Raw genomic sequence first — 16,823 nt, 5'->3', positions numbered from 1 at the left:
AACATAACATGGAAGAGAACTGTGTAGCTGAGTCCAGTCATCCTACAGAATCATTAAGAAAAATACATTTTGAATGTTTTAAAATGATAAATTTTGAGGTCTATTATCACACACCAAGAGGTTAACAGATACCAAATACAATAATTCTCTCTCTGTCTCTCTTTCTCTGTCTCTTTGTTTTCTACTGAGGATGCCAATTTCTATGTAATAACCATTATCAAACTTTTAATTCTTTTCCCACCAAGGGAATGCTTCATTTAGCAACTTCTCCACATCTTGAAGTATGGCACAGAGTCACTGCTATGTCACCTTATTCAGAGTGAAATCCCACATTTCACCACTCTCTCCCTGCATAACTTCTTGTTAGTTAATATTGACTTATTAGTTCTTTTGCTTTATTCATTTTCATATATTTATGGACACCTACTGAATGCCGGTGTTGTGATTGGTTTTACAGATCAAAAGGATAAGTTATTCCTGACCTTAGGAATATTACAGCTTAATGGAAAAGACATGCCAACAGAACTGTGTGAGAATAAAGATAAAAAAGATAATGATAATAATAATAATAATAATAATAATAATGCTAGTATTATATAGTTCATACTAAGTTCCAGACAATTTTATAACATATTTACATCTATTTCATATATCCTACAAGTTATAGAGATTAAGTGATGTGATCAAGGTCAGTCAAACCAGTATATTACATGATGGTAGAAAGAATCTTCCTGGGAATTAGAGAAGGCTCATATTCAGAAGTGAGATCTGAACTGGACCTTAAACTGTTTCATATTAAAGTGGTAAAACAGTAGGAAGAAAAATATTATGTGATTCTGAAATGCATTCCTTATTCTGGGAACTGAAAAATCAGCCAAAAGGTAATTTGAAATAAGGAATGGAGGTTTTTGGGTTTCATAATGATGATTCTAATATTATGTGAAAAATTACTAGAACAATATGAAAGAAATACTTTAATTAGGATGACATTAAAATTGTCCTTAGGAAGAATCAATGTAAGACTAAATTAAGGCAGGAGCAGTGGAGCTGGAGAGTGGAGATTGGTTTTACGGATAATTATGAGGTTACCAATTGGATGGAACCGGAAAGCGAGAGGACTGAGGAATAAATACAGGGCAAGGGAACAAAACAACACATTTGAAATATATACAGAGAAACAATGCCTAACATATAATTTTGTATTAATGCATAATGAATTCTAAAGCTGAATGAGTTCTAAAAAAACCTTTCTAAAACAAGAGCCAATGGTTGTTACCTACGTTATTGGCCCTAGCATGTCTCACAGCAGCCAATTTCTTAAATTAATACTTGTGGTATGCATAATCAATGAATATATAGTGTGCCTATGGCTTTTGTGGAGGGTTTTGGAGGTTAGATTTTCACTGATTGTGAAATTATCTTAAACAATATATAGTGAAAGAAATTTCTCTTTTGGACATATAGCTGACTTTACAATGACTATTTGAAATGTAGCTTTGATATTTCCTCAGTACTACAATGAACTTAATGAACTTAAAAATGATAAACTTTTTGACTCTAGCGAATATTATTTGAAAAATAAAATTAATTTCAGAAGGTAGCTAGTTAGCACAGTGTCAAAAAAAAAAAAAGGCATTAAGAGGTTTACCCAAGCTCCGACCAAAGGGCCAGAACACCTAGAAAGTTATTTTCAAATTCTTAGTTAAAATGGAGACATAAAAATGCATAAGCTACTCATTTTTCTTGACTGTTAGCTCAGTAATTGCTTTTGCCTCCCATCAATGTATGCTTTTCAATAGTTCTGGGGTAATATTTAGGTTTCTTACGACAAATTAGAATTTTGTTTAATCATTAAGCTTTTGTGTGACTCTGTTGTTTTATCTCTTGAGCTAGTATCTAGTGATACAAATTAATTATTTAATAAGATTGAGTATAGGGACTGGATACCAGATGAGAATTAATTTTACACATTTTCAGACAACCTTTCTTTAAAGTTTTTAAAATATTTTTTAATGTTTATTTATTTTTGAGGGAGAGAGAGAGAGTGCGAGCAAGCACAAGCGGGGGGGGCAGAGAGAGAGGGAGACACAGAATACAAAGCAGACTCCAGGCTCCAAGCTGACAGCCCCACACAAGCCTTGACCTCACGAACCATGAGACCAAAACCTGAGCTGAAGTCAGGTGCTTAACCCACTGAGCCAACCAGGTGCCCCTCAGCCAACCTGCAGTTTTCCTTCCCACAGTAGAAAACCATCTCTTCCAAACACAAATAGCTAAGATGTAAATAAACATCATGTGCTGCCATCAGTGAAGAAGAAAGGGATATATGCTATATTTTAGTGAGCATCCCCTCAGCACCAGATACTGCACTTACAACCAGAACATAATGCAAATGATGCTATTCCTTCCAACAGGAAGTGCAGGTAAATGAAGTTTACAGGTTTAATAACAATTTGTTAAACTTACTCAAATAGCCAGAGGCAGAGCCAAGGTTTTCAAACAGGAGTTCAAAACCAATATTCTCCCCCAAGAATTTAGGAGTTTCCCATACAATATTATTGCTAAACAATCACTTCCATCAATAACACTAGACAGGTTCACAGTTGGGCAAGAGAAAGGAAGATCCTGGAAAGACAACTGTAAACCCATAAAAACTTTTTCTAAGAGGGAAAAATTTAATCCATTTTAAGACTAAGAGTGTGGTATAAAAGAAACGCATTGTATTACTTTATACAAATAGTTAAAAGTAAGATAAAGAATAAGCAGTCTATGACCTAATGGGCTTTCGTATCATGAAAAATTAGTAGATCTAGCTCAGAAAAAGACAATATTTTTCCCAGTAATTTATACATCACTTAAAGACTTTTGGAAATTATTAATAAAAACACAAGCATATTTAGAAATAGCATTTAAAATGTTATATTAACTAAGGTTGTTAGTTAAAATAATAAATTTTGACTTAAAACAATTTTTCCACAAGACCATGAATTAATTTAACTTTATTGAGATTCTTATCTAATTGTCAAAAATGTGGAATTCAAATAGAATTTTTCCTTTAAAAATTTATTTTTTATAAAAGTAAAGTCTCTTTTTGAAGTGTTCATTATTCATTAATTAATGCATTCTACAAATACATTCAACAAATAGCTATTTTCTTCAGCATGTTCTAAGGCATGAACTGCTCACTGAGTAAAGAAGAAAGATAACATGACTATTCTCCAACACATACAGTTCAATAGAAAAAACAGGCAGTAATAGGGGATAAGGATAAATTGTGTTACTTTTGATTTCTTCTTTAACATGTAAAGAATTTGGAAGTTGTCAAACTCATCCTTATAACATTTGAAAGCTGGACAAACAGAAAATCAGTTATTTTTCCTAGAATCATCAGAGAATTAAGGTTTTAGGGCAAACCATTGCCTACAACATACTGAGAAACAGGCAAATCTAGAGAATCACAGCTGATATCTGGTTACCTGGTATAAAAGCCAGTGGATCCAGAAAATGGTAATATTGGTCATTTGCTGGAGGCTCAATATGGACTAGAATCCCTCGAGAGTGGGAATATCCTGGGGACCATATCTTAAGGGTAGTCCTAAATTCTTATGAGTTTCACTTTTGGGAATTCACTAGATTCACAGTGAAGATCCAAAAATATACCTTCATAGCATGCCTTTATGGAAAAGGTATGAGAAGAGTTGTTATTAATGAATTAAGCCCAGAATATTCTCTTTGACAAAGACCTATTCTTTAGGGGTAAATCTCTGCCAGACCCTTATTCCAGTTGGGGAAGGGCATTCCTCACATTCTAGTACCGTCTAGTTTTTCTGTAATATCTGAGGAGTGAGGACAGGAGCTATACATGGTAGAAACACTTCTGAAAGTTATAGCCAAGACTCAGGCCTCCTGAAAGACTTAGATTTAATCAGAAGACTATACTGAACACATTCCATCTCATTCACCTTCCCACAATGCCAGCAGCACTTCAGAATAATAACAGTGGATTATAGATGGACAAACATATGTACATATGTACACACACACACACACACATATATATATATATATATATATATATATATATATATATATATATGATTATATATATACACAGCAGAAGCTCTTAACCTAGTCAAAGATAAAGCAAGATCTTAAAAAAAAATTATAGAAGTTAAGAAAGCTGGACAAAGAGGTGGGGTCATTCCAGGCAGATAACACTGTATATGTGAAAATACAGATGTATGCAATAGCCAGTTGGAAGACCAGAGAGGAATTAGGCACATTTGGAACACAATGCTGGAAGATGGTGTAGAATTTTGCATTTTACTAATCAGTTTTTATTTTAGAATAAGGATGTTGAAATTGTTAAATAGGATAGAGATTATATTAATGCTTTTAAGATTATTCTTCCTACAGTGTGTACAGCGAATCCAAAGAGACCAAGGAAAAACTGTTATGAGATTGTTGGAATGGTCCATAATTATTTGAAACAGGGCAGTGCCAGGGGACATATTTTAGAGTTGTTGAAGAAATAGAATTGGTCAGGCTGGTAACTGATTAATTTTGGGTTAAGTAAAGGGAGAGTTCTGAGATGACTCTTAGGTTTCTGTTCTTGGCAATTGGAGATATAAAAATATAAGAAACATTAGAAGGAATTCAGGTGTCAGAGATGGAGTGAGGGGTTGAATTAATTAATTTAATTTTGATCAAGTTGAAAAGTGGTATTTTGGAGTCACTTCAGTGGTAAGAACCAATAGAAAAATTGTACATACAGCTGGAACTCATATTGGGTCTGAAAATATTTTTAGTTTTTTTGTTTGTTTGTTTCAAGGTTTATTTAAATTCTAGTTAGTTAACAGATAGTGCAATATTGGTTTCAGGAGCAGAATTTAGTGATTCATCACTTACATATAACACCCAGTGCTTTTCACAAGTATCCTCCTTAATAACTATCACTCATTTAGCCTGCCCCCCCCACTCACCTCCCCTCCATCAACACTCAGTTTGTTTTCTATAGTTAAGAGTCTCTTATGGTTTGCCTCCCTCTCTTTTGTTCTTCCCCCACCTTCTCCCTTGTTTATCTATTGTTTCTTAAATTCCAAATATGTGTGAAATCATATGGTAGTTGTCTCTTAACATAATATACTCTAGCTCCATCCACATTGTTGCAAATGGCAGGATTTCATTCTTTTTGATGGCTGGGTAATATTCCATCATATATATAGACATCACATCTTTATCCATTCATCAGTTGGTTGATATTTGGGCCCTTTCCATAATTGGGCTATTGTTGATTATGCTGCCATAAATATTGGGATGCATCCATATTTTGGGGTCATAGGGTAGTTCTATTTTTAACTTTTTGAGAAACCTCTATACCATTTCCCAGAGTAGCTGCACCAGTTTTCATCCCACCAATAGTGTAAGAGGGTTTCCCTTCCTCTGCATCCTCACCAACACCTGTTGTTTCCTGTGTTGTTAATTTTAGCCATTCTAACAGTTGTGAGGTGATATCTCATTGTAGCTTTGATTTATATTTCCCTGATAATGACTGATATTGAGCATCTCTTTGTGTGTTTGTTAGCCATCTGTATGTCTTCTTTGGAAAAATGTCTATTCATGTCTTCTGCCCATTTCTTCACTGAATTATTTTTATTTTTATTTTTTAAGTGTTTATTTCGATAAGTTCTTTTTAGATTTTGAATACTTACCCTCAAAACCATCAAAATCCTAGAGAAGAACACAGGCAGCAACCTCTTTGACATCAGCCATAGCAACTTCTTAGTAGACCATGTCTCTGGAGGCAAGGGAAACAAAAAAAAAATGAACTATTGGGACTTCATCAAGGAGTCCCTTGATGCAAAAAGGAGTCCCTTTTTGCTGTGCAAAAAGCTTCTGCATGTGAAGGAAGCAATCAACAAAACTAAAAAGTAACCTACAGAATGGGAGAAGATATTTGCAAATGATATATTTGAAAGAGACATAGTCTTGTTTGACATTAGCATACTTAGAGTAACTAACAGAGTAAATGGCCCATGAGAAAAGTGAATTTTGAAAGATTAGTCCTCAAGGAAAAAAAAACTTGCACTTAGGGAAAGCTTAAAGGGAGAGGAATGACAAACAGACTAGAGAATCAGCAGCCAGATTGTCAATGAGGGACAGGATAGTGTGATGGAGCCTATTAAAGCCAAAAAAAAAAAAAGAATGCATTAGGAGGAGTGAATTGTCAACAGTGTCGGTTGCTCCTGAGTGGTTGTACAATATTGCCAAAAAATATTTTGTGCAAATTTAGTAGAGCTAATTGGTGACACTAATTAGATCTGTCTATCTATCTATCTGTCTGTCTATCTATATTGGTAACAAAATGATGGAAGGCAGATTGTGGTAGGTTGAACAATGATTTTGAGATATGAAGAAAAAGAATAAAAAATATAAACAATTTAGTAAGGAGCTTGGAAAGTAAACGAGTACTGAGAAGAAATATGGTTTAAGTGGAATATTTTTTCCTTTTTTTTCATTAATTGTGAGAAGAACTTATAGATATTTGAGCTGGTGGAGAGTAATCAACAGATAGATGAAAAGTAAAGATTAACTTATAGTACATAGAACCTCAGGTAGCAAGAGAGAGGGGCTCCTAAGTAGATATTGTTGGATTGGGTGCAGACAGGTCAAAGAACTTTCCAGGTTCAATTTGCAAATATCATATAATTACATGTAAAATTATTTTTATGGAAAATTTTGACCTAAGTCAATGAATAGCCATAGGTCCTAATTGTTAAAACAATTCACAAGGTCTGGGAAATCTGTTTTTATTTATTGTCAGTCATCATCTTGGAGAAGCTAGCTTTCTCTTTTAGTGACAAAATTAAGAAATATTGGCCTTAAAATAAATACACAGCTGAGCTATAGATATGTACTTCAAATCCATGATTTGTGATCAGGGCTCTAATAACACAGGAGACATCTTATGGAGAGATATTTATCACTGAGATATTTATTTACTAGGCTTTCTGAAGATACGTTCATTTATACAGAAGCATTTTACTCAGGCACCATATTTCTTGCTACTAAATATGTTTTCAAGGTAATGTTATAAAATGCATAAATTTTTCATTCCTCATGTAATAAAAATATATTCATAATGGATACATTATTAATAAATAGTGACTATTATTAATTTATCCAATAAATAATTTGAGCATTACTATTTTTCAGGTTTAAATAATATATAAGGGTCCCAAAAGTAAAAAAAAAAATGTATTCCATATAAAGGAAAAAAGCAATAACTGAAATTATACTTATAATTGAAATCATTAATAACTGAAATCATACTTAATAACTGAAATCATACTTATCTGATATAGTTATAATTTGAAAATTATATGAAAAAAATTTAAACTGCATAAAGGAGAAGAATAGGTCTGGGCAAGATACTTTCAAATAGGTGATCAGCTCTGTCTCACTGAAAAGGTACCATTTAGAACTTGGAGTAGGTGAGTGAGCAAGTCAGGGTTATATCTAAGGAAAGAGAATTCTAGGCACATGGCACAGGAAATGCAAAGTCCTCTCTATAAGCGGAAGCATTACTGACCTGTTCAAATAGCATAGGGAGGCCAGTATGACAAAAGTGTAGTAAGCAAGATGGTGAGTTGTAAGAAACAAATCAGAGAAACAACAAGGGCCAGATACTGAAGTGCTCTGGGGATCATGGCTTTTACCATGAATAAAAGTGGAACTCTTTGGGAGTTTTAAGCACACAAGCACATGGTCCAAATTCCATTTTAAAAGGGATACTTTGGAAGCTTGTTGAGAATAAATTGTAAGGTGGAGAGGGGTTTGGAAAGAGGAAGAACAACTAGGTTATTGCTATAATCCCATCAAGGGGTGGTGGTAGTTTAATGAAGATGATAACGGGGGAATTGATTTGAGCAATTGAATTATGGATATATTTTCAAGGTTGAGCCAATATGATAGCCTGATGGATGGGATGCAGATTATAGGAGCAAGAAAAAAGTCAAGTTTGACTTAAAGACATTTGTCTCGAATAATTGTAAGGTGAAGTTGTTATTAAGTGAGAATGGCAAGATTGTGGATGGAGCAGTTTTATGAAGGAATAACATAACTCAAATTTAAACATTTTAAGTTAGAGATATCTGTTAGACATCCAAGTGGATTGGTGGAGTAGGCAGTTGTATATGTGAGTCCAGAGAATGAGAGGAGGCATGTTGTCAGATTATAAATACATTTAAATTCATGAGATCTGTAATATGGAGAGAATGAAAAAGGAACATTCTAGAGTCTGAGTGCTTTAAAAGAGGTTACAGAGAAGAGGAGGACTTAACAAAGTAGAATTCACATATGAAAGCTTTGTGAGAGAAGCCAAGTGAAGAAGGTATTTCAAGGAGGAAAGAGTGACACATTTTCTAAAATGCTGTTGATATTTCAAATAAAATAATGATTGAGAACTGGCCATTGAATTTAGCAGTGAGGATGTCATCAGTGACATTGATAAGAGCAATTGCAGTGGAGCTCTAAGAGTGAAATCTTGACTGGAAAGGATTTGAGAATGGAAAAAGTAAAATTGGAGAGGAGTATAAACCAGTGCTTCTCAAACTTTAATGTACATACCAATCACGTGGGAATCTTGTTAAACATAGATCCTGATTTAGTTGGTCTAGCTGGAGTTCTGCACTTCTAACAATTTTGCAGATAATGTTGATGATGCTGGTCCAAGGACCATTATTTGAATAGCAAAGGTATAGAGCACTCATTTAAGAAGTGTTCATATAAACGGGCTACAGAGAGAGAGTGAGTTAGTGAAGGATAATTTCTAGAGATGGATTTTTAAGATTGGAAAATAACACCATGTTGATACACCTATGAAAAATGTGATTATGCAGTAGAGATGACAGAATTCCCAGAATGTTGTGTTTCATTGTGAAAGAGGGAATGAAAAGGTGAAGGGAAAATGTTGGCTTTAGGTAGCAGTGAACAGTTCAATTTGAGTGACAGGAGAGAGTTCGGAAAAATGAATAAAGGTGTGAGAAGGTGGTAGGGATATAGCAGTGGGACCTTATATTTTCCTATTGCTTTGATTTTCTCAGGCATTAAGAAATTTAATTTAAACAAAAAATTTAATGTTTATTTACTTTTGAGAGACAGAGTGTGAGTGGGGGAAGGAGCAGAGAGAGAGGAAGACAGAATCTGAAGCATACTCCAGGCTCTGAGCTGTCAGCACAGAGCCTGACATGGGGTTTAAACCCACAGACTGTAAGATCATGACCTGAGCCCAAGTTGGCCCCTTAAGCAACTGAGCCACCCAAGCAACCCTAAGAAGTTTGGATTGAGGATCAGGAGGAGATGACTCACGTTTGAAAAGAATGTATAAAGTAATGGTTAATGCTCTAATATATGAACAAAGTGGTTGGATTGGAGAAATGTAATTCAATTTCCAAGCAGCATTTTACGGGCTCATTTGAGATTTATGTCATGGTTTTAACCATGTGTCAAAGTAGTTGTGTTTTTTCCAACTATTTTCAATTTTGTGGGTACAGGTTAAGAACCAGAGGAGAATGAGTTAAATCAGGATGGAATTTTATTCCATGATTACGAACAAATGACAAACTTAAGTGGCATACAAGATGATGCTTATAAAAGTTTGTTTGTTTGTTTTTTGAAAGGTAAGCTAGAAAAAGAGAAGGGAAGATATAAAGCGAAGTAAAAGATAATGAAAAGATGAGAGGATTAACAGACTTTAGTAGTGAGGTGAAAGTTATTTTAGAGTTAGGGTACCAGAAAGAGTAAGCTGGACAGATAATGGTTAGCAGTTGAGACGCTTGATATTGAGCTTATAGAGACATTGATTTAGTGGCACTTAAAGTGTAGTGTATAACCATAGAAAATAATGGCTAATTAAAGCCAGAGGAAAAATATGATGTGATGAGAGAGCTCAAGTACTAACGATCAAAATGTTAGAAGAATCATTTGTATGAATATCGATATCACTAATAAGAAAATTGAGACAAAATTAATGAGTGAATAGGAATGCGACTAGACTAGACTCCTACAGATAAATATAGGAGATAAGGATAGGCAAGGTCTTCTCCAAATATGTAGGACTCAATCTTGATTCTTCCTAGGAAAAGAATAATCTTATCACAAGTGTGAGAGCCTGTTAATCTTTTAAGCTAGAGGGCAGAAGATGTAGACAGTGAGAATTTAGCACATGAAATGATCCTTCTTGATCAGTGTTGTTTAGATCAAGAAGACTGAAAGATATGCTTGTATTTACCTGTTGCAACCTTTATCAGGGTGGAAATTAGTAAACTGATCAAATTTATTTAAGTACAATGAAAGCAGGGACATCTGAGTGTCTCGGTTAACTGTCCAACTCTTGATTTTGGCTCAGGCCGCCATCTAAAGGTTCGTGAGTTCTAGCCTCACATTGGACACTGTGCTGATGGTGCAGAGCCTGTTTGGGATTCTCTGTCTCCCTCTCTCTCTGCCCCTCTACTGCTCATTCTCTATCTCTTTCTCTCAAGATAAATAAATAGGCATTAAAAAAATAAAGTTAGTTTAAGTATAATGAAAACATGTTAGCTAACACTTATAAAGCATTTATTATATCCTAGGTAATGTTTAAGTGCTTTGTATATAATAACTTCTTTAACCTTCATAACCTTTTGATTAGGTAAATAGTATTACTATCCCCATTTTATAGATAAAGAAAATGGAGGCACAAGAAATTAAAGAAATTGGTCAATGTCACACATCTGTTAACTCATGAAGCCAACATTCAAATCCATAAAATTTTGTTAATTAATATGTGCTTATAATACTTAGGAACTGTCTTGTCTTCTGGAAATTGTTTTACAGGGAAAATATATAAACTTATATATATACTTTTACATGTTATGTATATGTGTGTATATATACATTTTCATAAAAGTATACATATACATATATTTCTAAATCATTTTCAGAAACAAAGTTGATTTATAAGATCAATTTATTAACAAGATAATTTTCACATATAGCCACACTTTAAGTATTCAAAGCTTTACTTGGAACACATAAACTATTCTAATTCAGGAGGTGGAAGAGTGATCCTTAATGATTCTTTAATCTAAACTCATATTTTATCAATGAGACTGAACCTTCTTTACTGGTTCTTCCCGGAACATAGTACAGGGCCTGGAACAGAGTAAGCACTGCAGTAATGATGGTTGAGTAAAATACCCTCCCCGCCCCGCCAAAAAAAAAAAGCCTTAAGATGCCGAGACTCATATCCATTCCCTCAACCTGACACCTTCAAGAGCTTGATTTTTTTTTCCTTTTTTATTTTAAATATATCATATATACAAATAGAACTTGGCTGCAACAGCATGTGAAACTGAATTGGATAAGAAAATAAGAAACCCTGGTTTGATAATAGGACATGACTGCTTCTTGATTGGATAGATATAAATCATTGCATCTGTGTCTACATGTGTTAGAAAGTGCAATTCTTACCTAACTACTCAAAGTTGTTGAGTCAAGTAAAAAAAAATAATGATAACTAACATACTGGCATTCTTATAAGCAATTACCTGTGTTAACTCATTTAATCCTCAATGTAAGAAAATTGAAAGCACAAAATATAACTAATTTGTCCAAGGTTCAGTGGCTTGTAACTAGAGAAGCATTAACGAAAGCCTAGTCTAGCTCCAAAGACTAATCTCTCACAGACGGACTGTTTCTGATTTTTACAGATATAATGACTTTAAATTTTATATCTCTCAAATTCCCATATTTACATAAAATTAAACCATAATGAAATGAAACATTCACGGGGCGCCTGGGTGGCTCGATTTGGTGTCCGACTTGGGCTCAGGTCATGATTTCCTGGTTCATTAGTTCAAGCCTTACATCTGGGCTCTGTACTGACAGCTCAGAGCCTGGAGCCTGCTTCAGATTCTGTGACTCCCTCTCTTTCTGCCCCTTCCCTGCTCATGCTTTGTCCCTCTTTCTCTCTCAAAAATAAACAAACATTAAATAAAAAAGGAAACATTCACTAATCCAGAAATCTGCTCTCTTCCTACAAAAGAAGTGCACAAAATTAAGTTTAAATTGAATTAATATAATATTTTCTGAAACAAAAAACAGTTCACATAGTGTGGATTATAAAATGAAGAAAAATCTGGACTTGATTGGAATTGAGACTTTTCACAAACCTTGTCAGTTTTTAAGATTTTCACCCTTTTCTTAGGAAGTGAAAACTTTTGTTAAAACCTTGCAAATAACATTAGGTAATAGTCATAGATTGTCAAGAGTATATTTGGCTATGAAGTTAGATTATCAAAGGGCTAAAAAGGCTTAATGGATAACTACTGTAATTTTTTTTATTTTAAAAGAGATAAAGGGAGTGTTGAAGGAAATATAAAGACTTGTTTTATAAGGCAAAAATCTTAAATGAGATCTCTTTACCCAGTTGTTAGCCTATTAATGTAACTTTAGTATAATCCCCATAATATATTTAACACAAGAACCCTTTCTCATGGAAATTCTGAGTTACCAGTGAAATGTGTATTTACTTACAGACATTCAGAGTACTCTTTTTGCATGCTCAACTGTCTATTTATGAGCACAAAGGATGATTTTTATTTTGTCATCATTGAATCATTCATCATCACATTTGACACTAATAGTTTTTTTGGGAATAGTTTCTTATATCTTGGGAAAGTTCCTGACATATAATATTTGAAACATAGTGATTCCCATTGATCAGGGCTGAGTTTACCCATGACCTTGGAGGTTTTTAGAAGCTGTCCCAATGTGGGGATGTGCAGTAGAATTTGGAAGTACAGATTCTCAGAACTTCACCTACAGTCATAGTGCCATTTGTATTCTATCTAGAACTTCTAAATAGGTGATTTCTATAAATATCCTTAGGTAGAAAGACTAAATAAAAATGTGAATATTTCTTAAATTATTATTTGATCAATTTAATTCTATTTCAAATGTAATGACAATAATGTCTTTTACATTTGAATAAAATATTAAATTTTATACAGAAGGAGATATATCTGATAATATGTACTAACTCAATGAAAAAGTTGAATAATGTGAGGAGCTTGCCAGATATTATATTGCAGTAAATCTACCCAAATTAAAATATAAGGGTATTACATTATGAAGAGAAAAATAGATTAAAAATATAGAAAAATGTTGACTATCTTATCTGATTATGTATGACGATTTAATATATGACAAGGTTGCATTTCATCTGAGCAAAAAAGTGAATTTACTTATAAACAGGGCCATAATAATGGGTTATTTACTGGGAAGAAAAAGAATTCAGTTCTACAACAAACCCCAAGTAAGTTGGAATTTCAGATAAATAGTTTCAGTTGTCAAATGTAATTAAATAAGTATAAAATAAACATCTTAATATTTTAGTTGTGATAATTTTAGCTAGTACATACAACTCTGGAAGATAAATTTGGTGACAATTAGAAATTATTTGGGAAAATACAATGTAAAATAATTCAGAAACATGATAAATTAGAATATTTTCAGGTAATATAGGAAATAAAGGTATACCATCTATACTTTACAACAAAGCTTACAGATTAATTAGGAAAAGACACTAATAGAAGAGTGGGCAAGCATATAAATAAGCATTTCAATAAAGAAAATACCAAAATGGCTAGTAAATATGTGAATAATTGCTCAAATATACCAGTAATCAGGGAATTACACAGTAAAGAAATGATGGGATATTATTTTCCACTACTCAGATTGACCAAAAGCATAAATAAATGCATGAATGGATGCAGATAGGAATAAATAAAATTAAAATACTTTACGTTTAGTGGCATGACAAAATTAATAAACTCATAGATTATTATTAGGAATGCAAATTTTAGAGTCATTTTGGAAAACAGCTTTTTAATATATATTGATATAAATATATATATTTTGATCCAACAGATACACTCATGAAATCTGCTTCCTAGATGTGTACACACCAAAACATAAGAATATATACAAAACAATGATTTTTGCAGCATTATTGATAGAGGCAAAATCTGGAAACATAGTGAATGTCCATTCATTAACTGATGCTTGAGTAAATCCTGGTTTATCCACTTAGTGAAATATTATGTAACCCCTAATGCATTCATAATGCCATGGTACAAAAATGATCCCATTTTTGTAAAGTGCAAAGTGACAAAAATAAATACAAGCGTATGTACACATTACTATAAGATTGTAAGTAGATTTGCTTCAGATTAAAATATTTACACACTTACAAATATGTACATACACAAACATTAAAAATATATGAAAGGTTTTTCCAGCATGTTAGTTGCAAATATCTTAGTATTGTAGCATTTCAGGAAATGTTAACATTCATTCTTAAAATTTTTTAATACTTGAGCTCATTTAGCATAAAAGATGTAATATATGAAAAATTAGAAAAAAAATGCTATTTTTGTAAAAAAAATAATGGAAATATAATAGGTAAATCTAGTCTCTGTGAGCTGATGTGACTGTGAGAAGTTACCCTTGGTTATCAAGAAAGACAGCCATGATGGAAGACCAAAAGAAAAAGATCTGCTGAAAAATGAGTTCATAAACAAGCAGAATTAAAGCGGTCACATAATAATTGATTCTAAATGCTGAAGGGTTCAGGGGCACATGGATGGGTTAGTCAGTTAAGCATCTGACTCTTGATTTCGGCTCAGGTCATGATTTCATGATTATGAGATTGAGCCCCATATCTGGCTCTGCACTAACAGCACAGTTCATTTTATATTGTTACTTATATAAACTGACTCTAATTTTAAAGACTTTTAATTTCCATAGTTTAAGTTAAAGGGAAGGAAGAGAATAAGTTTTTTTAAAAAACAGAGCTGAAGTATATACCAACCTCATTTAAGAAAGCAGGCTGATTTTATCATCTCTTCCTCCACTGTGATCTAATAGTCAGGCTATGAAATACATTCAAACCTGGCCATCAGTCAGCTGGTAAGCTCTGGCCATAGCCAGTCACAGAAAACACAGCTTACCAGTGGATCTCTTTTATTACCTAGAGAAGCATTTTTCTTTCCAGTTCAAACAGAGAATGAGGTTCTCATCACACATTGAGAGTCTATCTAAGACAACATATAAAATAAAACAAACAGAGAAAGTTGACATAAAAAAGTTCAAATAGATGTCGGTAAGAATCAAGAATTACTCTGAAGGGTTTATACTCCAAAGTTCAGCTTTTAAAGTTTTTATTAGAGAATAGTAAAAAGTCTCTTATATCACAGTTGACTTGTGGTGTTCTAAGATATTTGTAGCAATATCTGTAAGAAATGAAGTTTATTATTATTTGTGAAATATAATAACAAAGGAAAACTTTATTTGAAATATGTGAATATATCATTTTTATTATTTCATTTATTAATAATGATATTATAAATATGCAAAACATTGTCACATATTAGAGGTTAATGAAAATAATGCCCTGCACCAAAAACATATTTAACATCCATTTTATTTGAAGACATATAAAAATAAGGTATGTAAATGAATATTTGTGTGCTTTTCAACAAGATGTATTCAAAGAGAAAACTATCACAGAGGAGAAAAGAATATGGTTTAAGTGGTTAAAAAAAATCCCGGAAAGATACAGGTTTCCAATTATGGGTTGAATAAGTCATGAGAATAAAGATTACAGCATAGGGAATATAGTCAATGGTATTGTAATAGTGCCATATAGTAATAGATGGTAAGTACACTTGTGGTGAGCATAGCATAACATATAGAGTTGAATCATTATGTTGTACACCTGACACTAATATAACATTATGTTTCAACTACACATCAGTACAAAAATTTACAAATAAAAAAATGCAAAAATATTGCTGTAGTTTGACTACAAATAAATTAGTAATGGAAAAATGGGGGTAATATAGCAAAGTATTAATGACAATTTGATTTAGATGGACTAGTAATGCCATTAATAATTTTTTCTATATTTTTGATATTTGACAATTTTCTTAGTCTTATTTTCTAAAATAGTCATTTAATTGTGTAAACAGTAATTTAATTATGTATGATTTTCTGTTAAAGTGTAGCTGCCTAGCAACTAGTCACAGAGCAAAAGTCCTGCAGTGGTATGCAACTTAAAATGATTAAAACCTTTATATAATTGCAACAACAGAAATCCTAGACTATTTACCTAGATAAATTCAGATAAGTCATTTAGCAGCCCTGAGGGAGTTTTATCTTTAAAAATTGGATGTGGGGCACCTAGGTGGCTCAGTCGGTTAAGCGTCCGACTTCAGCTCAGGTCATGATCTCGCGGTCCGTGAGTTTGAGCCCCGCATCGGGCTCTGGGCTGATGGCTCAGAGCCTGGAGCCTGCTTCCGATTCTGTGTCTCCCTCTCTCTCTGCCCCTCCCCCATTCATGCTCTGTCTCTCTCTGTCTCAAAAATAAATAAACGTTAAAAAAAAAAAATTGGATGTAATAATAATGTTCTATTTCTAGTTTAAAGGATTATCATTGGCACAATGAAACTCTGCAAAGAGTTGTACAAACACATAAGTATGTTTAAGACAGCACAGAATTGTGGTTTTTATCCCTGACTTTAGAGTTAGAAAGATCTTCATCATTTTCTTTATATGTAACATTGTAGAAGAAAAAAAGGGGTAACATATGTATAGCAAAAAATAAGAGCCAGTAAATGAGGCTTTCTTCCTTCTTCCTTTTATTTAATGACTTGAAATATTCAGTTTTAAAATAATCTTAAAGTGGAGAGGTAAATTATGCCCATAAAATTAAAATATAC

The 16,823-nt window shown here is 33.0% G+C and overlaps 1 long non-coding RNA gene across 1 annotated transcript in view; it reads left to right on the top strand.

The window, feature by feature from the left end:
- LOC109266248 (uncharacterized) overlaps positions 1-16,823 on the top strand; it is a 60,016-nt gene that overhangs the window by 24,978 nt on the left and 18,215 nt on the right. Inside the window, exon 2 of the long non-coding RNA XR_008422671.1 lies at positions 458-527. This is a non-coding gene — a long non-coding RNA (uncharacterized LOC109266248). The remainder of the gene's footprint in view (positions 1-457; positions 528-16,823) is intronic.

Source organism: Panthera pardus, unplaced genomic scaffold (genome assembly GCF_024362965.1).
Source record: "Panthera pardus isolate Hobbes unplaced genomic scaffold, ASM2436296v1 HiC_scaffold_16, whole genome shotgun sequence".
NCBI lineage: Eukaryota > Metazoa > Chordata > Mammalia > Carnivora > Felidae > Panthera > Panthera pardus.
This window is presented reverse-complemented; position numbering and strand designations above follow the sequence as displayed.